General features: G+C 33.5%; 1 protein-coding gene across 2 annotated transcripts in view; it reads left to right on the forward strand.

Annotated features, from left to right (window-relative positions):
- The window catches only part of LOC100374044 (repulsive guidance molecule A), an 89,272-nt gene that overhangs the window by 4,959 nt on the left and 58,639 nt on the right, over positions 1-25,674 (forward strand). Inside the window, exon 2 of one of the 2 annotated variants that reach the window (XM_085507145.1) lies at positions 24,106-24,223. The exons of the other annotated variant lie outside the window; for it this stretch is intronic. The gene's annotated coding sequence lies outside the window, so the exon portion shown is untranslated. The remainder of the gene's footprint in view (positions 1-24,105; positions 24,224-25,674) is intronic. 2 annotated transcript variants of the gene reach the window in all.

Here is a 25,674-nt window from a genome sequence, read left to right on the forward strand (position 1 = left end):
ATAAAGTACTAAAATCTATCATAATTTGTTATTATAATATGTCTCTATTATGTTTGTTACTACCAGATTATACATATATTTATTCTGTCCAAACACTGTTGGCTGGTGCACATGTGTGAGAAATGTTACTGATAGTTGCTACTAATGCAACGCCTTCTGATGCTGTTTACTCCTTGTTATTCATTTTGACTGTCTTTGAAGGCTTTCTGCAGACAATGTGGTAATGTGCATCTCAGATTAATCTTTAATGATGAAAAATGTTTCCCGTCGAATACTGATTTTGTAATATAGTCCATCAGTCAGAAACTACAGCGTGCAAATCGATGATGCCCTAGGATGCTGTTAACTCTATAACAACCAAATCTGTGTATCCACTCTGCAAAAAATGGTGTATTCTCACAATGATGACAGTTCTCATGTAATCCTTGCAAAAGCTTCTAGATCTAGGGTAATCAGAATAATAAATAAAATAAAGTAATAAATAAAGTAATAAATAACGAATAAAAATCATAATTCGTTATTATAATAATATATCTCCATTTATTATGTTCATTATTATCAGATTAAGCATGGTCTTTATTAGTTATGCAGTAAAAACTGTAAACACACTGTCAGCTGGTGCACAAGTAAAAACAAATTTAATGACAGTTACCCTCTGATAGGAAACCATCTGGAATCTAAAAAAAAGGTTATGAAACTCAGTTTTAAACTTCTTGCATAATATTGAACAAATCACTTTTTTTTACCATTCAACTGAAAAAATGTTGTTCATGTGAAAATAATTTTTTTCTCTCTAAATTTCTAATTCAAATTGTAAATTTTTAAGATAGATTACTGCGTAAATAAGACTGTAAATGTGTGTTTTTAAAGTGACGCAAGGTGACAGTGCTGATGAAAGGGTTGAATTCCTTGCAGTATTTACATTGCTTTTAACCATAACACAAATAAACGTGACCCAAAGCATCACAATCCTTTCAGGGACCCAAGTACCTTCTATGCATATTGGTCAAAGATGCTACTTAAAAGCAATTTTATTTCCTTTTTTCATGACAATCGTGCAAAACGTGGAATACATACAAGTGCCAACGCTTCGTGAGAGGAAAGTTTTTTTAAAAGTGAGGATAGTTAAAATGCCCCTTGGTGAAACTTTCTCTCTGTAAACGTACGTCTCTTCCAATCAGGATTATTCCTTTCTAGTGGCAAAAATTTAATTCTGTTGCTTGATTTTCAAAATATGCGAGAATGATCCCTTGAAATACACAGTTCACATATGAATTCATGTATTTGCTGAGAAAGTGAATTCTAAAAAAATAACAAGTGTTATAAATTTCCACAAATAATGTGGTAGATAGCAGGGATACCAACTCTTAAAATTAAGTGGCCCAGATGAAAAGTTGGTGGACCAACTTGCCAGTGCTATTAAAATCAGTATAAGCAACGTACAGTTTATGTACTTATTAAAATGCAGCACTAAATAATGCTGTTTTTTTTTGAAGCTAATACATAAGATAGAAAACGTTTGTAATTCCATGGTATTACTTTCTAGGCAATGTTTAATTGGGTAATTGTTAATAACATAAATGTATATTAAAAATAAATATTAAAAATTATCATAAATTAACCTTTGTAACAGTAACTTTAATCGCTACTTACTGTAAACTGCTTAATTTTGTTGGTCATTCAAGAGGATGAAATTTCATGAAAAATCAACTTGGTGTCTTAAAGATCCAAAATGAAATGTTCACTGGTACAGAATTTAGTGGTTTCTCTTACTAGTGTAATTCACAAAATACTAGTCTGTGATCTATAAGCTGTTTACAATACTTCTATAAATGCTTAACTTAAGACAGATTTTTGTTTCATGTGAATTATATGACTAGTAAAAAAAAATTGGGGATTAATTAGAAGAATTAGAATGTAATTTGGTGTAAGCTATATTTTTTAGAAATTTGTAAATTGGAGGGGGGGGGCAAGAAATTTTGTAAAATTTGGTTTATTAGTGTATATCTAGACTGTCAACAATCGACGTACCTAATATTAATCTATTATTATTAATAAATATTGTGTATAAACATAATAGGCGTGAATAAATTGCGAACGCCGGGAGGGGAAGTATGAAGTGCCATTCGGCACGACCAACTGTCCGGGGCTCAAATTAACTGGCAAGATTTCTTATGAGATCTGGGTACTTTCATATGCAAATTAGTCATGAAGATGTCTATCATTTTATCGTGGCAACCGTGAAAAGAGTCAGTGGTAGCTATAGTAGGGTCGCCCACGACTTATGCAAAGTTTACTGTATGATATGTGATCGCGACACTTTCGACAGCAGACAGATTTATAGTCAATCGTAATATCAGTTTTCTTGACGAATGCATTATAAAGTGCTGGAACGTTTAGACTACCATGATATTTTTTGCAAATACGAGCGAGACACTATCGCAAACTACATAGAGGGGAGAGATGTGATCTATGAAGTTGGATCTTTTTGTCTAGATTTTCAATGTTTCGGAAAGTTTGGCCTGCACCCCAAGTCGTTCGCGATGATTGTTGCACCATTTAAAGCTCTGAGGAAGGAACAAGTAAATAATTTCACAAAGGAACTGGCTGCCGTTTATATCGGGAATATAGAATAAATTTGCATACATTATTTTAATACATGTTTAATTTATTTTGTGATGTCAGCATCAACTATGAATTATTCATATCAAGTAGAAAGCTGCAGACGGTGACAGTCTCTCAAGACTAAAGTCCCTCGCTTGAAATGCATTGCATTTCTAATCAAACGCCTTCGGTGTTTGAATTTCTAGAATACGCAATAATATTAGGCCCGAGAACTGTCAACAGTCTAGTGTACGGTATATCCAATAGAAGTACATGTACCATATTTGCTCTATTACAAGCAAATCTCTAATAGAGGTGCATGTACCATATTTGCTCTATTACAAGCATATATCCAATAGAGGTGCATGTGTACCATATTTGCTCTATTACAAGCACATCTCCAATAGAGGTACATGTACCATATTTGCTTTATTATAAGCACATATCCAATAGAGGTACATGTACCATATTTGCTCTATTACAAGCCCATCTCCAGTAGAGGTACATGTACCATATTTGCTCTATTAGAATCACATATCCAATAGAGGTACATGTACCATATTTGCTCTATTACAAGCACATCTCTAATGGAGGTACATGTACCATATTTGCTTTATTACAAGCACATCTTGTTGAAGGAATCACCTTGAGGTATAGAGTAATAAAATATAAGCTATAAGTAATAAAAGTCAGCAGTGTTTACTTTATAACTTTGAAGATACAACACACTCAATGCCAAGTATCGTGTATTTTATGTTCGAGGTGTTATTTATCGTATCAATGTTATGAAAAAAAGTTTCTTTCAGTAAACTGATTATTTCACAGACTTACTCACCTTGTCTATCGTTTGCTCAAATCAAGACCCAGAAGAGCAAATTATCACTCTCCTAATCAATGTAATTTTGTTGATGCCGACGAACAGTTTGTGTACCAGAAACATGTGGCTACCGCAACTCTCATGCCTAAAGTGTGTGTACGAGAAATGTGACCCTTCCAGAAATGTGTGTACCAAAAAATGTATGTTCACGAACAATGTTTGTACCAGATACAGGTGCCAACCAGAAACATTTGTGTACGTAATAACCAGAAACTTGTGTGGGCCAGAAACTTGTGTGGGCCAGAAACTTGTGTGGGCCAGAAACTTGTGTGGGCCAGAAACTTGTGTGGGCCAGAAACTTGTGTGGGCCAGAAACTTATGTGGGCCAGAAACTTGTGTGATCCAGAAACTTGTGTGATCCAGAAACTTGTGTGATCCAGAAACATGTGTGAACCAGCCTTATGAACCAGAAATGTGTGTGAACCAGAAACTGGTGTGAATCAGAATGTGTATGAACCAGAAACCTATGCAAACCAAAAATGTGTATGAACTCGAAACCTGTGTGAACCAGAAATGTGTATGAACCAGAAACTTCTGTACCAGAAATGTGTATGTGCCAGAAATGTGTGTGTAGCAGAAGCATGTACCAACCATTGTGCCACACAGACAAAATTTGTTTATTACAAAATGTGATTTAATGATTTTCCTTGTAGTGTACTGAAATTTAGACTTCAGTAATTAAAATAATGTTTAGAGAAATTAGAGTAAAATTTTCATTGGCTTTGAATTTTAAAGCTCACTTTAAGAAGTGCCCAAGTATATCTAGATGTTAAAAATTTGTGGTAATTTGGCTTTTTGCTAAATTGTAGATGGCTAACCAAGCAGAAACACTTGGACAATATGAACTCATAGTAAATGATTTAGGTCATGACCTTTGATTTGATTTAAGGATGTCTGGCTTTGACAGATCAAGGAGGTGAAACTGTTAGATTTACAACATTAATGATGAGGTCGTTGACACAGGTTGTTTCTTGTAAAGTTGCAGTAAATTTGATTTGTAATTAAAGTTCTAGAAGTACATGTACCGTAGTTAAAGTTTATAATTGAGCTCTTCCTTCTGACAATCCCTTTGATGTTCGGATTTTAAAGTGTGAGTACATGTACTGACAGTGCATTTTGCAACAAAACCTGTTCTTCATTTTCCATGTTTCATTTTCTTGTCATAAGCACCTGCAGGTCTTAACCAAGCCCCTTCCCACGAGTTGCCTATGTTATTGGATGAATCTCGACCAGTGGTTTTGGTGTCCCTATTGAGTCTGATTAATCTTAACATTGTAATGAAACTTAGTACATGTATATGCCCCAGGACAATGTGCAGACCTGATAAGTTTTGGTTTGAAATCTATGCATAATAATTGCTTAATTTGCATAATAATCTATGTCTCAAAAAAACAATTATTCCATGTCAATAAGACTTGATATACAAGTGCCTGGGAAAATGCCTAAGACATGATTTGTTTTGGATTGAAAGTTGAGCATACTAATTGCCTAATTTGCATAATATGCATAATCATAACATTTTCTTTCCTTGAAATTTGGTACATAGATGCTCCACAGACATGAAAACCATGCATACTGATTATCTAATTATTATTAGCCTATTATAGATATCTTGTTGAAAACCACTGATGTAAAATTAAATCAATACTGTGGATAACATTTTCTTGTTGTGCATCTCAAAAAGCAGACAAATATTAGTTGATAAGCTTGTTTGAAAGGCTGATCTTAAGTGTTGAATAAATTTGAACTACTGTAAAAGGATTAATTATTCACTGGGTTTTAATTTTTGTTATTTTGCTGACTGGAAATTGCGCTAAATTAAAACCCAGTGAATATGTAAAATTTAGCATAGAACACATTATCTAAATGATAAAACCATGAATTTAAAACCCACTGAATATGCCTGAAATGGTAATCAGCGAAATTTAAACCTAGTGAAAATTAGTCATTTTACAGTATGCCCTCCAGTACATGAGTTCTTTCTAAGCTTTGATTATATACATGTACGCTGTTGATCAAGAATTGTTTACTCTGTCTCAGTGTGATTTTTAAAAAAAAGTAGCAATTGACTCAAGTTCACAACATGAGACTTGAGAGTAGTTCTCTCAATGTTTTGAATTGTATTGTACAATCAAAACAGGTTGGTCACCCTGTGTATTTATGAGAATTATTGGTTGACATTGCCCGACTTTGCTGGACTAAATGAACAGGTAGTCATCTAGGTCATTGTCAAGGGCCATCTAGGGGTGAAATAATCCACCCACCTTTACTCCCTTGACGCCCTTAAAAATAGACAGATATTTCATCAGAATTTCATTTTTCAGATCTCCGCTGTGACTTTTGTATAATTAAAAATTAAGAAAAATGCATGCAGGTCTTCAAAATTCATGAAACATTTCACCAACTGTGTACTTATGACATTTGTCGGACTCTTGTTTTTTTGTCTGTATCAAGACATTTAGTCCACTTGTATCATCCACTATTATATGTAATAAGAATGAACTACAAACATTTCTCAATATTAATAGTTACAAATGTCATGAACAGAAAAGATTAACTTTTGAATGCTTTCCCTAAATGCTTCTTTCTGAAAACATTTCTTGAGGATGTTGTTTCAGTCCATTTTCTCACTAAGACTCAATCTCAACCACAAATACAAATCAAAATGTTCAAATCTGTCAGGTTCCAGTATACACACTATAAAATGTTTTTGATTGTAGATGGATAATTACCTGCAGAATATGAATTCTAGAGGTCCTTTTAACCTTTCTATCTCCCAGTTCCCTCTTTTCATTACAAATTCACAAAATACCCGTAGTCCTGTTCATATCACCAGACTTTCTCACCTAAATTTTTCTGCACTTTTTTTTCATATATTCTTCAATATTTCTGGAAATGAACCCTAATTTTGGAGCCAACAGACACAATTTAAGTCAATTTTCACTTCAAAAATTTGGCTATTTTAGTCCTAATTTTCTGAAGGGGAAGGTGCAGACTATAAACTATTTTGTGGATTTATGATGAAATGAGGTAACTGGTGGTGAACAGATTAAAGGTCAGTTTAACATTGTAGGTATGTTTGTCTACTGGACATGAACCTTCAATACATTGAAAATAAAAGGTGTGGAAATCTATTTTTAATATTTTATATTTTTAGGGAAAACAACGCAAATTTCAGTCAGTTAGTGTGTTTTCAAAGTGTGCTTGCAACTTTAAAGTTGTTGAATCTACTAGAACACGTACCCATAACCTGACACACAATCCATTCATTTCCAAAACAATCAAGCCATTGTAACAGTCGCTTATGTGTACACAATACAAACAATTGATTAATGATAAGTATGTCAGATAGAGTCCAAAAAGGTGTAATATTGAGAGAGAAAAATCCCAACGTGGCATACTACAGTGACTCAACAAATCAATCAATGTCAGAATTTCGTTTCATTATTCACGTAAACAATTAATTAGCAACAAATGAAATCAGAATTTCCAATCTTCGTGCATTGAAAAAACTTGCCTTGGGTACTATTCATGAGGACTCGAAAAGTTTTCAAGCATGAAAATATACTACTGTGAAAAGGTATTAATTTTCACTGTTTTAATTTTGCTATTTCACTAAATTAAATCTGTGAATATGTAAAATTGCAATAGAACTCATTGTTTGATTGGGAAATCTGTGAATTTAATACCCAATGAATATGCTCAAAATGTCTAAACGGTAAAAATTAAATAGAAGTTAAAAATTATCTAAATTTGAATTTTTAAGTGGAGAAAATAATATATTTTTATAGCCAACGTTTCCCCCATTTTTATGCTGCTTTCTTTGGTGAATTCATGCAGGATTTATAATCGAAATACAATTCCGTAATGGAAAGATTTACTTTTGTAATCGATATCTATATTATGGATAGTCATATGGCCACTTCGATGGTGTATCACAAATTAGTTGATTGTGTCACAGTGAGTGTATGTCAGCAACGTATTATGATGTCCTAGAGGGTACGTGTTGACATTAGAAAATAAGTTTACTTCATTTAAACACTACAGGACACGATGCTAGGTTTTTTCACTGAGAGGCTGTGGTATGTGCAACTGTGATGCACTGATTGAATACCTGTAGTTGTAGCTCTGTGGCTTGATAATGGCACAACAGGTGTTTCATTCTGTCTTTCAGTGTTATTTTTAATAATCACTACCCCAGAGAGTTTTCCATTACTGTATAAATTAATACCATATTTCACAAAGCACTATTGTGTTGTGGCGCTAGATAAAAAAAATTAAATATTATGGTGTAGACCGCAATCATCGCTTGTTTTCATTATTCAAGTGTTTTTGTTAATAATGTTCCTCTGCATGGTTACGTCGATGAATGATTAAAGCAATATTTTGTCCACTATTTTATTCACCGGCCGACTCATTTATCTGTGTTAACAGATTTATTTTGTTAGCCATGATGTATGAGCATGATGAAGTGATGCAGAATTGAAAATTAGCGGAGTTATTATTTTCCTGATTGTTAACCAAAAACTAATCTTCTTTGCGCTTTTTGTTAGGATGCCTGAGGCCAGAAAGCACTAGGTATTCTCTCGCGGTCTACTTACTGCTTACGGGCAATGTAAACACCTGTGATCACTAAGACGTGGAAAATTAGTTGTCTTTCGGGAACTGTTACGGCGTCTTGTGGGAGCTGAAAATATATAGTGTTTTATGGTATGTCTTCAGAGTTGTACTGCAGGTGAGGTAGATCGTTGTTCTGTCAACATAACTCGATATCGTCTCGCCCATTTTAGAAATGATACGGCTCAAGGTATAGGCAGGCACAGAAAGGCAAGCAGCAAGCAGGTAGTCTTGTTGTTGTTGTTGTTGTTGTTGTTGTTGTTTTTAATTTTTGTTGCAGTTTTTTTTTTTTTGTGCTTTCAAAAATTTGACTCAAAGTAAGTTTTATCTCTTGAAATCACTGTGTGAATACAGTCACAATAATTTTATCTGTTGCTAAGAGATGTTGTATTAAATAAGGACAGCTGATGATACCAGACACAAATTCTGGGTCGTTAAATATTAGCTCAATTTAATAGACCATCTCTAAATACTTAGGTAATCATATACCGATGAATGATGAATGTTTTCTGACTCAAACCAGTATATTAGCCTGAATGCCACTAAATGCTGTTGTGAATTGTTATAAAAAGGATAAGTTTTCTACGCACAGTATTGTTTTTAAGTGTTTCCAAGCTGTGATTTCTTTTATTCATATTTATCCTCTTTTTAGATAGTGGAACTCACCTAGTTGCTTGAGAACTCTAAATTAGTATATATTTTTTTTTAGTTTGGATGGTCAAAGGGGGATTATCTCTGGATTAATGTCAGAAATACTTACTACAATTTTGTAGCAAGTTAGCAACAAGCAATGCGTTAAAAATGCATGGGATGGAGCCCCTATTGTGATTGTTCAGCTAAACCTATATACCTATCATAGATAGGATATAAACATCAAATAACCGTCAATATACTCTGATTGAAAATTGTATGATGCCCAAGCATGTATTCTTGTATTTTTATTTTTATTCCATTAATTCTGCACCAGATGGACTCGATACAATTCTCTACTCTTAATTGATTATTAATCAGTTCAGAGAATCATGATGAAATTATGCGTACCTAGTTAATGAAAATTGTTAATCCTTACACAAGATTATCCATCAGATTAATAATTTCTATGGAAAACTAAGGCATACATAAATGTTGTATTGTCTGGATTAACGGATTTCACTTAAAAATGATAGTCTTGTTATAGAATTTATATCATATGTTGAACAAGCTTGAATTCTGATTTATACTCAATTTACGCTTCAAATAATTTTGTATTGCACATTTTTTTGTCAGATAGCAAGTGTAAGTACTGGTAGTACATAATGGGTATTTTGCCATAGAAACCATATTTCATATTCATCCACTGACCATCTCCCATCGGCCCTGTCAAACGTTAGTACCTGTACATCCTAACTACGGTCCTCCAGGGGCCTATCTGTTTAGTTAATGATTCTCGGCCAGTGGCTTAACTCAATCCCAATTAAGTATAGTGTATACTCACCCAGGATGTATGGGTCAACCTCTTTTTGCTGTTCAACCTTGTGTAGGATTTGAACCGAGGCCTATCCATCATGGGTCTGACGCCACGACCACTACTGGTAATTGACATGCTGATTCATGACCAGTGCATGTGTGTGTCTAGTCCAGTATGTACAAGTGGAATTTAAAATATGTTTGCTATAGTCCAATTGCATGAATGCATGCTTGAATTATCAGATATTTACAAAAAAATCGATACATTGTTTTCCAAAATGAATACACCAGTTATGGAAGCCTTACATTAAATATTGATGTTTATACCAGATGGTTTACTTTGTATCAACCATTCAAAATGGTAGTCACGTTCCAAGAAAATGTGTTTAAGCCCTTGAGCTAGAAAGTCTGGTGGTGAACATGTAAGAATGGGGGGGGGGGGGGGGTACACATTTTCTTTGTACCCACGCCTATGTTACCAAAGCTGCTTGAAATGGGAACGCTTCCAAGGCTGTAGAAATTTCATGTGGATTTGTAAAATGGCACCCAGCTCGTCATTTTGAATGAAATCACCAGATTACATGTGCGTAAATCATTGTCAACTGTCTGTCAATTAAGTATGTAGGTGTGTTCAAGAAATAATTTTGGTGGTTACAGACAGACTTCAGAACTCTGATCTGTCTGCAAACTTGATTTAGAATTTTTACAAATGAAAAATCAAGATGAAGCCTGAAATATATGAAATTTCGCAGCTACTGTATCGTGTAGAGTTGATTAGAATTTAGTATAAATCCTTGCATACTAATTGTGCTGTTTGCATAATGGTCAATTTAGCTGTGTTCTTTGTGTATCTTTGCATCAGATGAAACTTAGTAAATGCATTCATGCATATTAATTAGCTAATTTGCATGTTCATTTATATCCTACCAGTTTACTCGTATAGATTGAATCACAGAACATTTATACTGCTTGTGCAGTTGCATGATGGGTAATTCAAAATCAATCTGTGCAGTTTAATTGGCTAAATTTACTGTTTTTTTCACGTTCTCTGTTAGCTTGAATGTATTGAAACTTTTTGACTCCCGTGTGCGAAGCACAAAAGGGAGTCTTTGCAGTTACCCTGTCTGTATGTCTGTATGTCACTTTTTTTGTTCCACCGTTATCTCAAAAACCACTACCGGGGTAATCAAATTTTGGTGAAACTTGGTACATAGATGCTCTGGGATAATGCGCAGAGTTGATTAGGTTTTGGTAAAAATTCATAAATATTAATTACCTAATTTGCATGATAATTAGCTGATTTTTAGCTGTTTCATGACTGTTCCACTGATATCTGAAGAACCATTCATTGGATTTTGATGAAACTTGGCACATAGATGCTCTGAACTACTGCGCAGATTTGATTAGTTTTGGGTAAAAATCTATGAATATTAATTACCTAATTTGCATAATAATTAACTGATTTTAAGCTGTTCCATGACTGTTCCACTGATATTTGAAGAACCACTCATTGGATTTCGATGAAACTTGGCACATGGATACTCTGAACTAATGCGCAGATTTGATTAGTTTTGGGTAAAATCTATGAATATTAATTACCTAATTTGCATAACAACTAACTGATTTTAAGCAGTTCCATGACTGTTCCACTGATATTTGAAGAACCACTCATTGGATTTCGATGAAACTTGGCACATGGATACTCTGAACTAATGCGCAGATTTGATTAGTTTTGGGTAAAAACCTGTTTATTAATATTAATTACCTAATTTGCATAATGATTAATCAATTTCCGGCTTTGAATTCCACTGATATCTCAAGTACTAATCATCACATTTCAATTAAACTTACATAGATGTCATATGACACTGCACTGACCTGATAGTTTTTAGGGTAATGTCAGTACACATTAATTACCTAATTTGCATAATTAATTAATTTTCATCCTTTGATATTTCGAGTAGTAATGATCACGTTTCAATGAAACTTGGTACATAGTTACTTGATGACTGACTGTGCAGACCCCTAATCAGTTTTTGGGTAAATATTTGTGCATATTAATCACCTTATTAGCATAATTAGTTAATTTTCACCTGATACAATCTAATCATCACATTTCAATGAGACTTGCGACATAGATCTTCTAGGACTATGCAGAGACCTGATTAATTTTGGGATAAATAATTGTGCATATTAATTACCTTATTTTGCATAATTACCGGTAGTTAATTTTTTCGCTGTTTTATGGCTGTTGCACTGTCTAAAAAAACACTCATTGGATTTTAATGAAACTTTTAAAGGGTACCCATCTCATTTCAATGAACCTAGGACTATACACCATGATAGTTTTTGGTAAATATTTATGCTTCTTAATCACCTAATTAACATAATTAATTAATACTGATATCTCAAGTATTGATCATCACATTTGAATAAAACTTGGTACATAAATGCTCTAGGACAATAGACAGCCTGATTAATTTTGAGTTAAAATCTGTTTATATTAATTCTCTAATTAGCATAATAATTAATAATTTTTTGGTTCTAATCACGTTTCAATGAAACTTGGTACATTGTGCAGACCTTATTAGTTTTACACTTAAATCAGTTCATATTAGTTACCTTATTTGCATAATTAGTTTTCTGCGTTTCCATCAATATATCAAGTTCAAGTAATTTTGAATTAATTTTTAATGCGTCTCCAATACTCTCAGCACACGGGAGTTCTTTCTAAGCTTTCTTTGATTACAAGCTTGCTGTTTGTCTGGATACGTAATATGAGTTTCTAATAGTCTGCATTCTAATTTGCATTCAAATTAAATGTTCAGTTTAATAATCTGTAATTACCATGACAATTTACTGTTTTTAGCTCATTTATTTTAAATTATAATCTATAGGATGCATATTTATTAATCATCTAACTGGAGCCCACGTTAAGTTCATGTCTGGTATGTCAAGTACAAACATTTCCGAGTTGTCATGTTAACAAACCATATTTACAACTTTATCACCGGAACATGTTTGTGCATACGTGCCGAATTAAGCATGTTTCACAGATTTTACAATGAACAGTTCAATCTCCTCCATCTTGCTACTAATGTAGCGTGAATTGACTAATTACATAAAATCTCAGCTAATTACAGTCACCAGATGATTAAGTGGCAAAAAAATATATAAATGAATAAATAAATAAATAAATTAGTGCTAATAAAGTGGTATATAGTCATTATGTAATTACTGTGTATTTAAAGTGAAATGATAATGGATTGTTCAGCCTGATGCAGTTGTCAATGTGTGGATTTGTGATGAATGTGCAAATTTATAAAAACGCTAATGTACTCGCTATGTGTTGAGATTATTATCTTTTACATTGTCCAGTTGCTTACATAATGGTGTCAACTCTTTTCATGAGTTTAAATTGACTTTACGACCCCCCCCCAACTATCGAACAGTGTAATATACTGTTATCCTTGTTAACCATCAAGGAAACAAATAGGCAGTGAAGTATATCCTTTTATCATTCATTCATAATTATTCGGTATTATGTGTGGGAGGGTTCCCCCCCCCTCTATTTCACAATGCAAATGTGAAAATGTGGGTACGTTATTATTTCACTGCTATTCAAATGTATGTGTACACAAACACGTTGATTACAGTATTACAATATTGGCAGAATGTTTAGGATATGATATTGTCAGGGCGTACCAAGGTCAATGCATTCCAGTACTTTCCAAATTACATAAATTCAGGTATTATTATCAAACGTCTTTTCTAGCCCTGCTGTCATTGCAGCTGTTGATATTGGTGATTTTCTTAAAAACTCTCAGTTCATGGTATGGAGATAACTTCGGTGGATCTTTTTCAGATTTGTACATTTCATGACAATATTTTCAATTCTCAATATTTTTGTCATATGGATACATATTCGAATGCTTTCATTATGTGTACACTTTTGATCTAATCTTGTATTGAGGTATTTTTCCTATTGTTTTAATTCAACCAGTTCAATCATACTTCATTCTTTGATGTGCAACTGGGTTCTCAGTCTTACTCAGCTAATTTCTGAAAAGTAAATGACTATTACTATGCCCCAACCCCACTCCCACTCCAATTAAAATTATGGTGATACTTGAGTGTTTATTAAAGATGATATTCTTTGCTTGGTAGTTAATGTAAACAACAGCTCACATAGGCTTTCTCACTAAAGGTATGTTGTTTACTCTGTTCTTTTACTTTGTTTGTGGAGGACTGTAGGCCTGAAGGTGTACTGCCTTGATATTAATTATGTACACATCTTGATGACTTAGTAAAATTTGCATATAGGCAGAGCTCATCTGCATGGAAAGGTCAAATCGCTGGATTTTAACTGTCTTGCATGTGTTTGTTTATTCGATCGTCTTGTGCCAACTTTTCCATCTCCAGAACTACAAATTGGTCAAGTTCCATTTTTAGCTCCGCTGTCGACTTTGTCGAGCGGAGCTTATCATATGAGTGATTGTCCGTCGTCGTCGTCGTCCGTGTCAATGTTTTACTTTTTCGACTTCTTCTTGAAGACTACAAGCCTGAATGCTTTGATACTTGGTGTATATGTACATTGGGTAGACCTCTCTTAGGTTTGTTCATTTCATGTTGATATCTTCAATTCTCTAATTTTGGTGAATATTTTTGTAATTTTTGGTAAAAAGTGATATTTTCGACTTCTTGTTAAAAACCACAAGTCCGATTGCTTTGATATTACATATATAGGTACTACATGTGGACCTCTCTCAGATTTGTTCATTTTGTGATGATGTCTTCAATTCTCTAATTTTGGTGAATATTTTTGTAATTTTTGGTAAAAAGTGATATTTTCGACTTCTTGTTAAAAACCAATAGTTCAATTGCTTTGATATTACATATTTAGATACTACATGTAGACCTTTCTCAGATTTGTTCATTTCGTGATGATATCTTGGATTCTATAATTTTGATGAATATTTTTGTCATATTTGGTAAAAAGTGATATTTTCGACTTCTTGTTAAAAACCAAAAGTTCAATTGCTTTGATATTACATATATAGATACTACATGTAGACCTTTCTCAGATTTGTTCATTTCGTGATGATATCTTCAATTCTCTAATTTTGGTGAATATTTTGGTCATTTTTGGTAGAAAGTGATATTTTCGACTTCTTGTTAAAAACTGTAAGTCCGACTGCTTTGATACTATACATATTGTTCATTTTCTGATGATGTCTTCAGTTCTTTAATTGAAATGCTTGTTTAACCTTGAGGACAGTGAAAGTACGACAAAATCTGGTAAAAGGCTCAGCAAAACTTTGATGAAAGTTGTGACTAGATATTGCATTTCCCCAGTGAGTTGCAATTGGTTATTCATTTCATGATGTCATTCCATCTGTCAATCACATAGATACACTGCAGAAGAATTTCTCTACATTGGCAAGTAGTGGCGTATCGGACCATAACAGTCCCTCGGGCATTATGACCCTTGCAAACGTATTGTGACATTTGATTAAATCATTTCAGTTAAAAAAAACAAAAAAAAACATTAGGCCAGACGGACTGTCGTCAGTCTATGTGACCAATTCAACCTTGTAAAAAGAGGCAGATTTGGAACATAGGAATCTTTGGTAAAGCATTATTTTACAAATATCGAATGTTATTATTAAATCTTCACAAATGTTAATGATTAACCATCTTGCCCACTATGTACAAACTGTTTCCACCATATGTTCCATACATACATTTTGAGATGGGGCCAATAAAGCTCAAATTGCTTAAAAATTTGCATTTTTGTGAATGTTTGATCAGTGTCTCTGCTAAATTTGAATGTAATGATTGTTTTTATCTGGATTTCATGAACAATTGAGTGGAATAAAAGTGAATGGCAATACCAAGGAGATTTCAACTGATCTTTTTGATTGTTGCTGACTGTTGACAAAATGTAACATAAATATCGTATTCTCAGGGACGGGCATTTTAACCGCTTGACAGCCAATCACGTTGAAAACAAAAGCCAAAAACTCTCAGAAAACTGTACTTTTGGGTAGTTGTTGAGACTCTCTAGAACAGTGTAACTAGATTACCCCTACATGTGCAATATATATAAATTTGGTTGCTCAGTTTCCTCGACTTTAGCTGTTTTCATCGACTCTCCGACTGGTGTTCCACAGCAGCTTGCACAGAGCCCATAGAAATACATGGTACAGTGGTGTGCGTCTTAGCAATGTATAACGTTCTGCGACTTAGCTTCGCCCCAAGACTAGGAGTCATTGTTGAGTTTAGGGTCTGACAAAGTATAGAGTTTGAAACATAAAATAAAAATGTATTCCCCCACTTTGTTTTGTTATTATAGTTACGTGACTCGCATCATAGATTTTGTTGCGGTTAAGTCTTGAAATAAACTGGGGAATAACCATAGTAGAAATATGTGCTGAAACTGTAATTTATGCTTGATAATATATGGTAAACGCATGTTTGCTGGTGCCTGTAGGCTGCCCTCATTTCTAAAGGTGTTTAAAAATGGGATTGTCTGCTGAATCAGTGTGGAATGCTTTGACAGTGAAACTGACGACATCGACAATAGTCTGGCAGGGCGGATAGGCATTTGCCAGAATTGTTCTTACTTTGGTAAATAAGTCTTTTTATCATTATTTTTCAATAGCATTGGGTCTGAATATTAACGGAGTGAGATCTTGATTGCGTTAGTGTATATTATTTCTCAGTGGATTTAAGTTTGTGAAAAATCACCATATGAAGTGACGTGACTTGTGGATGCGTATCTTAGAATTGTTCGCCTTATTAAGTTAATAACAGTAGGCCAATTTCACACTGGAAGTTAAGAGGAATGTCCACATCCGCTTAAAAAAAATACACCGTTCAATAATGCCTACCTGCTGTCTATTCTTGCAATACGGCACTATAGTCGAATTTTAGGAATATTAGAAAAGATTTTTCTCTGCAAAACAACTAAGCATACGTAGGAGTACTTCAATACAGTTAAGTGGTATGAATGTTTCTCGCCACATGGTGCATCTGTATATGCGAGTAATCTTTCATGTTTCTTCCATTTATTTTATTATTTTTTCATGATTAAGCACTTAATAGGTTCGGTTGGTCAAAAGATTTTTTTGATGGGATGCTGCACTATGAATTTTAATATTCAAGTTGCAATTTCGAAAAAATACCCTGTGATTTTGCACAGATGGACGGTATGCCTGCGTAAGTGAATGAGTGAGCAAGACTGGTTTTATATGTCGATATAGCTTGCGTACATGCCAGGTCAAGTGTTTGTTTTATTGCTTTTATATATCATGTATATTACATCGTTAAATTTGTATTTGCGTTTTTTTAAATACTACATATTTGATCATGTTTATCCTCCGTATTGACATTTGTATGTTCCGATTAAGTAGGGTGAGGGTAAATATAAAAATGGTTTACTGAATCTGTCAGTTGTCACATTTTAGGTCAGGATGAAAAACAGGGGTATTTTTTTTTTGAGGGTCAAAGTTCAATTGCAAGGTTGTTTCGCATCTTCATCAATTTGTGTTGCTCACAAAATCAGATTGACTAAATATTGTAAAAAAAAAAAAGAATGTTACTAATTCCTTTATTTTACATGTACTTTGCATTAAATAATTTGTTCTTTATTATAACTTGATATGTACCCTTACAACACAGTGTTGCAATTAAGTGTGTTTAACAATACACAATAAAATAAATATTAACATACTGTAAAATGACTGATTTACCATTTCAGGCATATTTAGTGGGTTTTAAATTAACGGTTTTATCATTTAGATAATGTGTTCTATGCTAAATTTTACATATTCACTGGGTTTTAATTTGATATATTTTCCAGTCAGCGAAATAAGCAAAATAAAAACCCAATGAATAATTAACCCCTTTACAATATTTTCTTTATCAGGAGCATATTCATTTATGTAAATGACATACACACGTGTGTCTATGGTCAAATTAATCAATGTTTTGTTTATTTGAGCTTTTAATAGAGCAAATACGGTAAGGTTTTCCATAAATGATAATTCAATTTGCAATGATCTATTGTTTGTCACCTTCCAGAATGTTTTCAAATAAAGTGATTAGAGCCATGTCATAACAAAAAAATATGATGTAATCGCTGACGTAGAACAGTATTTTGAAGATTAATTAAACTACAAATTTGTTTACTACATTTTCATAATTTTGCAATTTAGATGCACAGTAGGTAGTGATTCGCATATTGTCATCATTTGTCAGTGCCTATAACACTGATATACTCCCCATGTTCTTTTGCCGTCCATTATCCATTGTCGTTCATAAAGTAGTCAATATCGTCTGCTCACATTCATTTTCAATCTGACTCTTCCCGCTAAAATTTTGGTACAGCTTTTTGTCCATTTTTATGTATTTTTCTATAATTTTCTTGATAATTTTGCACTAAATAATTATAATTTGGGTTATTTTTAGTGGATGGTGACAAAAGTTGACTTTACCACTCAGGGTTTAATCAGATTGTGTCTTGTTATGTTATTGAAGTTGGGAAGACAAATTGAGAAAATTTTGGGCTAATTTTAATGTGGGTGACAATGGCTGTGAAAATAAAAAGTTTGTTAGGTAAATTTTCATTTGGGCATTTGTATCTTCAAATTCAGTCACGTTAGATGCCTGCTTCATCTGGATTTGTTGACCAACAAAGTACAGTATGCAGCAGACATTACCAAATTGTTGCTCATCAAGCATTTAATATTATCCGAATTGTTTTTCTTGTACACTCCTCTTTCCTGAAGTTGTTATTCCTTGTAAAGTAGGCAATTTAAGTTGTTTTGTTGTTTTGGGGTCATGTAATCAGTGTTGTATGACTTCGCTGTTCTAGCTTGCTGCAAATATCCTAAATATAAGCACCATTTCAATCATTGAGTCTCTGTGTACTTTGCACATTTTTTATTGACCCATAAATTTCTCTTCTACTTGAAATTCTCTTTCATGGGTCATTAATAGAACAAAGGTCATGATCAAGGCATTTCCAACAGTTTTAACTAATTTGATTTACAGCATTTGTGCACCATGTCGTATAATTAATGTGATAGCTATTTTTTTTATGTCTGTATTGCCAGAGGATTCAGGACAGACGTTGTTCTTATAGATTGAATTTTTGGAAAAACTTGTTTTTTAATTGCAATGCATAAAATAATATGGTACATCAAATATATTTGGAACCACGATTTTATTCATCCCATGACTCACACAATGAAATGTCGTTTTCTTCTCTCTTACTTAATGTGTCATATTTGCTGTGCTATATTAGAAATCATTATAAGTGCACAAAAAACTAAAAGTTGTATTTATTGTTTGCTGAATATGACTTACTTTGACCACGGAAAGATTTCTGTAATTGACTAGAAGCACATGTGCTTTATTTAGAGCAAATCCTGTATAATTAATTATTTGTTGATTTGTATTTTCACTCGTATCACTGAGAGCTGATTGGGCTAAATCAAAACGCAGTGAATGTGCAAGTTAAACAAAAGAATATATAGTTTTCTACACAAACCTGTGAATTTTGAAATCCAGTGAATATCCCTGCAACATAAAATCTGCTAAAATTGAATCCATGCAAATATTTCCCCCTTTACAATATTGTATTCCCATTTTCCTAAAGATTTATTCCTGCCTAGATTGTAGCTTATTTTTTTTTCATTAATTTTCTTGAAACACCAGGATAAGTTTGTAGTATCATTTGGAATCAAACCAAAACAACTTGACACTGCTTGTAGCTTATTTTCAAATGGCAATCAGAATTTTTGTGCGAACGATTAGAATAACTTGGCTGGAAGGAGTTGAGACAAATTGGCATTGGTTGTGAATAAGTTGGCTGAGAATCTTGCTATCACTTCAGCTACTTCACAATGCTGGTTCCAGTTAATGATTAATGTACCTCTGGTATCACTGTCTCCTCCTTTGTAGGGGAGAAAACTGGCATATGTGAACAGACAATTTCTACTAATTGGGGCTGTCAGTCTGGGGCAAAATAAATAGCAACATTCAGGGTCAAAACAGAAATCAACTTTTTGTAGTAAAGAACCAGTGTTTGTTACAGTAAATGTATATACATGGAAATAAAATGAATCATGCCCTTTCTCTACTTAGTCTTTTTGTGATGATCAGAACCCTTGTTTAGATTACTTCCTGATAGAATGGTTAAGTAGTTGCTTACCATAACAGTATTCCATTTCATACCACCAGAGGGCATCAGTCCATTAACAACAACTCTGGTACTCCAATATATGTATGTAAGTTAGTAACAGTTTACTTTTCTGGGATCAACTGGCATGTGTAGTTTGTGAATTGCTTGGATTCAACTTAAATTGAGTAATTTGTTATTGTTAATAAACAATACCATACCAGTATACAGATTATGCTTATGTTTTGTTCAGATTTGCTTGTTAACAGTTCTTTCTATTTGATGTTATATACTGTGTATAATCCAATGTATTTGCAATTAGGATTTGATGTTTTTATTTCAATTATTCACATTCACCTCTTTGGTAAGCTTTATTGGCATCTGCAGTAGACCTGACTTCCACTTATTCATTGCTAATTTTGTGATGCCATCCACAGAAACTATGCTTTGTTTTTTTGATTCTTTAAACATGTCTAATGTAAAATTTAAATTCAGAGAAAATTTAAAAAAATAATTTGTGGGGAATCTATTTGATTAAAAATAAAATAATCTGTTGTTGTATGCAGTGCTTGGACTCCGTGCTTTCAGGTCACCCAATTGCAAGGCCAAAATTTTGAATGCCTTAGACGGTTATTGAACTATTTTAAAAAACATCAAAACATTCAGGTGAGGTAGATTAAGCATATGGCTTCTGAATTTTCAGCCCATTGTACAGAGGTATCCGGGAGCACTTGCGTACAACAACCCTTGTTAAAAAAATTAGTTTATACATAGCATGGGTAGTTTTTAGGACAAGAAAAGTACCCATTTACCTAATTTATTGTAAAATGTATTTGGAAAAAGTATGTAGTCCAACACTGATGTTTCTTAATAGTTGACTTCTTTTAAAATAGGCTGGTGACAAATCATTGCACAGCCATTTAGATAAATGGGCAACATGTGCTTTTCATTGAAATCTTTAAAAATAATAATAACCTTATGAAATGGACAGAAGCTCGCCCCCCCCCCCCCAAAAAAAAAAAGGATTGAAAAGGCCATCTGTTGTGTGTGGAGTGGGACCAATGTTGTGTCATTAAGAAATGAGGAAAATTGCCGCCTCGTCACTGTCGACAAATTAGATTACGTCAGGTGGATATGTTGGGTGTGTCACGACTGCTGTTGATATGTTTTTTGTATGTTCAGTCGTAACTTGATGTAAGTTCCAACAAACTGCATTTTAAAAACGTCGCACTCCATACCATGTCATTTTCAAAATTTAGTCCTGTGTAGCTCATCTAATAGGTGTTAAATAGATATTGCTGTGTGTCTGCTGTGGTGCTTTGACCATATTTTGATTGTCGGCTACAATTGTTTCAAGGTCCAAAAACAAAATTGTTATGAAGATCATGAAGAAAACTTCAACATGTTTTGTTTCTGTGGGAAAAGTGTGTCAGTATGGGGAATCTGAGGGTGTACAGAGAATAAATTAACCATTCTTGGTTATTTTAATAGGCTGTCTTGTTCGAGTCATCTGAAAACCCCTAACCTCACTAATATATGTTTCACTTTATGTTGTTTATTTAGAAGACCACTTGTATGGAAATGAGGCTGTATTTATGAAACCAAATCTGAAGCTGTACAGTAAATAATCCCTGCTTTGGGCCATATTTTAATCAACAGGCTTGTTCAAGTTCATCTAGTATACTAGAGGGTTGCTACTTTACTAATATGGGGTTTCACTTTATGTCGTCAATATAGAGGTATACGCACATATGCAAATAAGTCTGTATATTTATGAAACCAAATCTGAAACTGTACAGTAAATAATCCCTACTTTGGGCCATATTTTAATCAACAGGCTTGTTCAAGTTCATCTAGTATACTAGAGGGTTGCTACTTTAAAAATATGGGGTTTCACTTTATGTCGTCAATTTATAGGTATAAGCACATATGCAAATAAGTCTGTATATTTATGAAACCAAATCTGAAACTGTACAGTAAATAATCCCTACTTTGGGCCATATTTTAATCAACAGGCTTGTTCAAGTTCATCTAGTATACTAGAGGGCTACTAGCTCACTAATATGGGGTTTCACATTATGTCGTCAATATAGAGGTATACCAAACTTGAGGGTGTTCAGTGAATAATCCTTTGGCCCATATTTGAATCTGCGGTTTTGTTAAAGTTCATCTAGTAGCCAGTGCTTGTAGAGTCTGTGTAGTTTATCACCGTTATTGAACAAAAACATATCATAAACAGTTTTTTTTTTCTCTCGCAAGAGAAAATATTTTACGAATTTTTCAAGTCAGAGACTTTTGTGAATTGTTTTCTTCACCTAAATGCCATAAAATCATGAAATCGTGAAAATTCATATTAAAATTGAATGGTTTTCTGTAATTGAATACATCAATAGAACTTTAATACAATACTTTAAAGAAAAGATATGGATGAGCACATGTGAGGAAGTATTTGCACATTATCTTGTGAACAACTTTTCTGAACATATTACCATTACAGGTAACTTACATTACTGGAGATTGTGTCAGTTGCAATTCTTATTGCTGAATAGTGATTGAAATGTCTTGCTTTTTTTCTTCGTTGTTTATTATTAGCTGAAAGAGAGGTCCCTGTAGTCATGTTGAGATGTCAAAACAAGTTTTTTTTTGTATACAGTATACCACTGGCATGATGTAAGTTGTTATGATAATTAAAAACTCTGTTTATGTTTCTCTTTTCAAGAGCAATCTTCAAACCTATCAATAGTAGGCTAAAATAAAAAAAAAATTGTTTTTGATCTGGAGATGTTCTTTCATTTTTGCAGTATTTTTACAGAAACTTCCCAAAACAGTCATGAGCATCTCTTTTTGAACTGATGTGCTTGCTGACCAAAAACAAATGATTCAGGTTTTTTGAAGGGCCTAAACCACCCGTTCGAGGTGACAATCACTTTGCCCTTCCCTTCTACCTTTTCTGCATAGAAACCCCCCACCGTTACTAGTAGTAGAACAGCTATGCTTTTGTCTTCAGGGTAGTGACCTACTGATGTAATAGGGGGTACTACAGAAGCCAAGAATGTTCCTGTGGCTGGTCAAGTACTTATGGAGACAGAAGTCTCTTTATAATAGGGTAAAAGGAAGGGTGTCCATTGTTTAAATTAGCCCCACCAAACAAAAGATTAGCATATGCCCTGGCGGGTGACCGTGGAGTTTCTTTTGTCGGTTTTATGCTACATCTTTGGTTACAGTCAGACTGGCAGTGTAGTGATTAATATCACAATGAAGACATCATAGACTTACTTTCAATGGGAAAAAAAACCCAATAGACATGCTTCGATAATGAGGTTTTATGAAGTGCAACCTGTCCTCCTGTATTCAACCTTGCTTTTATATTTTGAACCTTCTAAAGCAGTTAAACCAGTTACTGTGGCTCTCGTCAGTCAAAATTATCTTTTGACCAGTCACAGCATGCAATAAGGAGCTGGTCAGTGTGTGATGTTTTTATTACTTTGGTGCTGGTATTGTAGAAGGTGTGGTCTTCTATTAAAGAGGGAAACCCATTAGCCATTCAGACATTCAAATTCTGATTGATTGGATAGTAAATGAGTAGTACTGAGTTGGATTGGATTTTTTAAGTTTCTCTTCTTTTCATTTCATGACGTGTAGTTGATATGTGTCTTTTTAGCTAGCATATTATTTTAGCTAATTTACATGTAAAATTCAAGATGTTGCTAATTTAAAATAAAGTGTATTCTCACAATAAGATTGTTGGCACTTTATCTAAATTAAGGTTCTTGCATCCATTCAAATTCACTAAAATGGCACATTTTGACTTGTTTTACACGTGTATTGCATCACTGCTGCCTGGTAGCAATATACAGCATTGAAGTAACATTCTCTTTTAACTGTTCGAATGTCAGAATTAACTTTTGTCTTCTTTTCACAAAATAATCTTTTGCTGCATTTTTTTTCAACAATTTTGATTAAGTGTAAATGTTATCCATTTTCATCAAGAGTTATCAAAGAATTAATAGAAATATGTACAAAATGTTGTTCCATGATTACCATGGTTATAACAACAATTTGGCAAGAAGAATTCAATTCAAATCAAAAGTTAAATGATACGCGATGATTACCTTTGTCAATCTATTAATTTATAAAAAAAAAATGTAGACATTGTATTTGCTCTAGCATGTCTTCTTGGGTCTGTTCTGATAAGTAAAGCCCCACCCACCCATCATTGTTTTCATCCAGTAGGAGTCACTGTGCTGTCTATGTAAACACAAGTAGCTGTACTCCAGTGCATCACAGTTTTTAGTAACCGTGAGTGCATATAGAGTTGATACAATGTGATGTTAGTAATCTTTAAGACTTAGCATAATATATATTGGCTTTACAGATTACACTCATCTGTTCTTGGTTATCTCTCAGTCCTTGAAATTATCAAGATCCTGTTGAGCAATCTGCTGTTCTTTGAGATTACCAGTATGCTTGATTTCTCTTCCTTTGCATATCAGGTAGGTAGGGTACTGTACTTTGTTGTTGATGAAATTGCGTTGTCAGGCATGGCATATAAAAACTAAATGACATCGTGTGCGAATCTGTATTTTCATAGTAGTGCGTACACGTCACATTAAACTTCTATTCTATCTCATAAAGTTGACATGATGAAGACAAAGTTGAAATTAATGAAAAGCGGTTACTTTTTCTGCGTAATCTTTCACTTTAATATCACAAGTTTTGGTCATATTGTTGTCATGGTTTCCATTCATTTGGTAATTACTTCTCTAATATATGTCTAGAACATAGATTTATAGACCCTTATAGTTGTCACCAAATTGGGTAATAATATTTTGTTATGTAATTTCAGAAAAGAAATTAATAACCGTAACTATTTTGTTTATTTTTGTGACCCACCAGGAAAAGTGATTTATACAAAAAACATTTTGTGTACATGCAAGCATAAAAGTCGTTGTCAGACTGTGTTGCAAAGAAAGCTTATATTTTGCTTCTATGTATTTCCGTGATTCAATAATTTAACCATTTGAGCATTAAAGTCAATTTCACTCTGTTTATACAAAATAAAATGTAACATTTTCCATAGATTTTTTTCAAAATATTGATCAAGACGTGCAGCTCCAAAATGTTGATAGCTGTTTAAGAAAAATTTTGGATGTGAAAATTATGCACTCAAAAGGTCACCATGATTCAGATATATGAGGACCCCAGTGAAAATGTTGCGGTTTTCACCAACTTGCGAAATTAGAGCTGTTTGAACCTTAGGTTTCGTTCATGTTTATTTGTTTTGCAACGTAGCATTTTGAGGAGAAAAAAAGTGTGTGCAATTTTGTTGATGATAGATATTAGTGTTTCAAGATTTGACTTCTTAGTTTTTGTTCTCCAACAATAGAGCCATATGGTGGTAGATTGAAATCTACATATGGTAGATGGCCTTGTGTAACACACTGATGACTGACATGTCATGCTTGTATTCTATCATCACCAGGGTCTTCAGAGTATCAATTTCTCTTATTACATAAGAGATTTAAAACAAGTCGTTTTCATCCAAGTTTTATTCTGTCTCTATTATTTTTCACATGCTGCTTTTGACAAAATCAGCAGGGGCCTAATTTTCTTCTCAAAAATGTTTGTTTCCAACACATATTTGTTGAACTTATCACACAAAGGAGAGAATATTGGTCACATAATCACATCATTTTTTACCGCATAATTTTCCTTCATGATGGCTCACTGGCCTTTTCTTTTTAAAGTGGGTTAGCGTCTGTTCTAGTTTGTGAAGTTGAACACATCTTACATAAATTTTATTAAGTTTCAAATTTAATCTCACTATAAAAATACACAATAACGAACTATTGTTGCTGATATTCAGGGCAATATCAGTCACAATATTGCCCTTATTAAAAGTTTTTTTTACTGTATTTATTCATACAAAATTCCTAAGAGTCTT

Source organism: Saccoglossus kowalevskii, chromosome 13 (genome assembly GCF_978046115.1).
Source record: "Saccoglossus kowalevskii chromosome 13, keSacKowa6.1, whole genome shotgun sequence".
In the NCBI taxonomy this organism is placed as follows: Eukaryota; Metazoa; Hemichordata; class Enteropneusta; family Harrimaniidae; genus Saccoglossus; species Saccoglossus kowalevskii.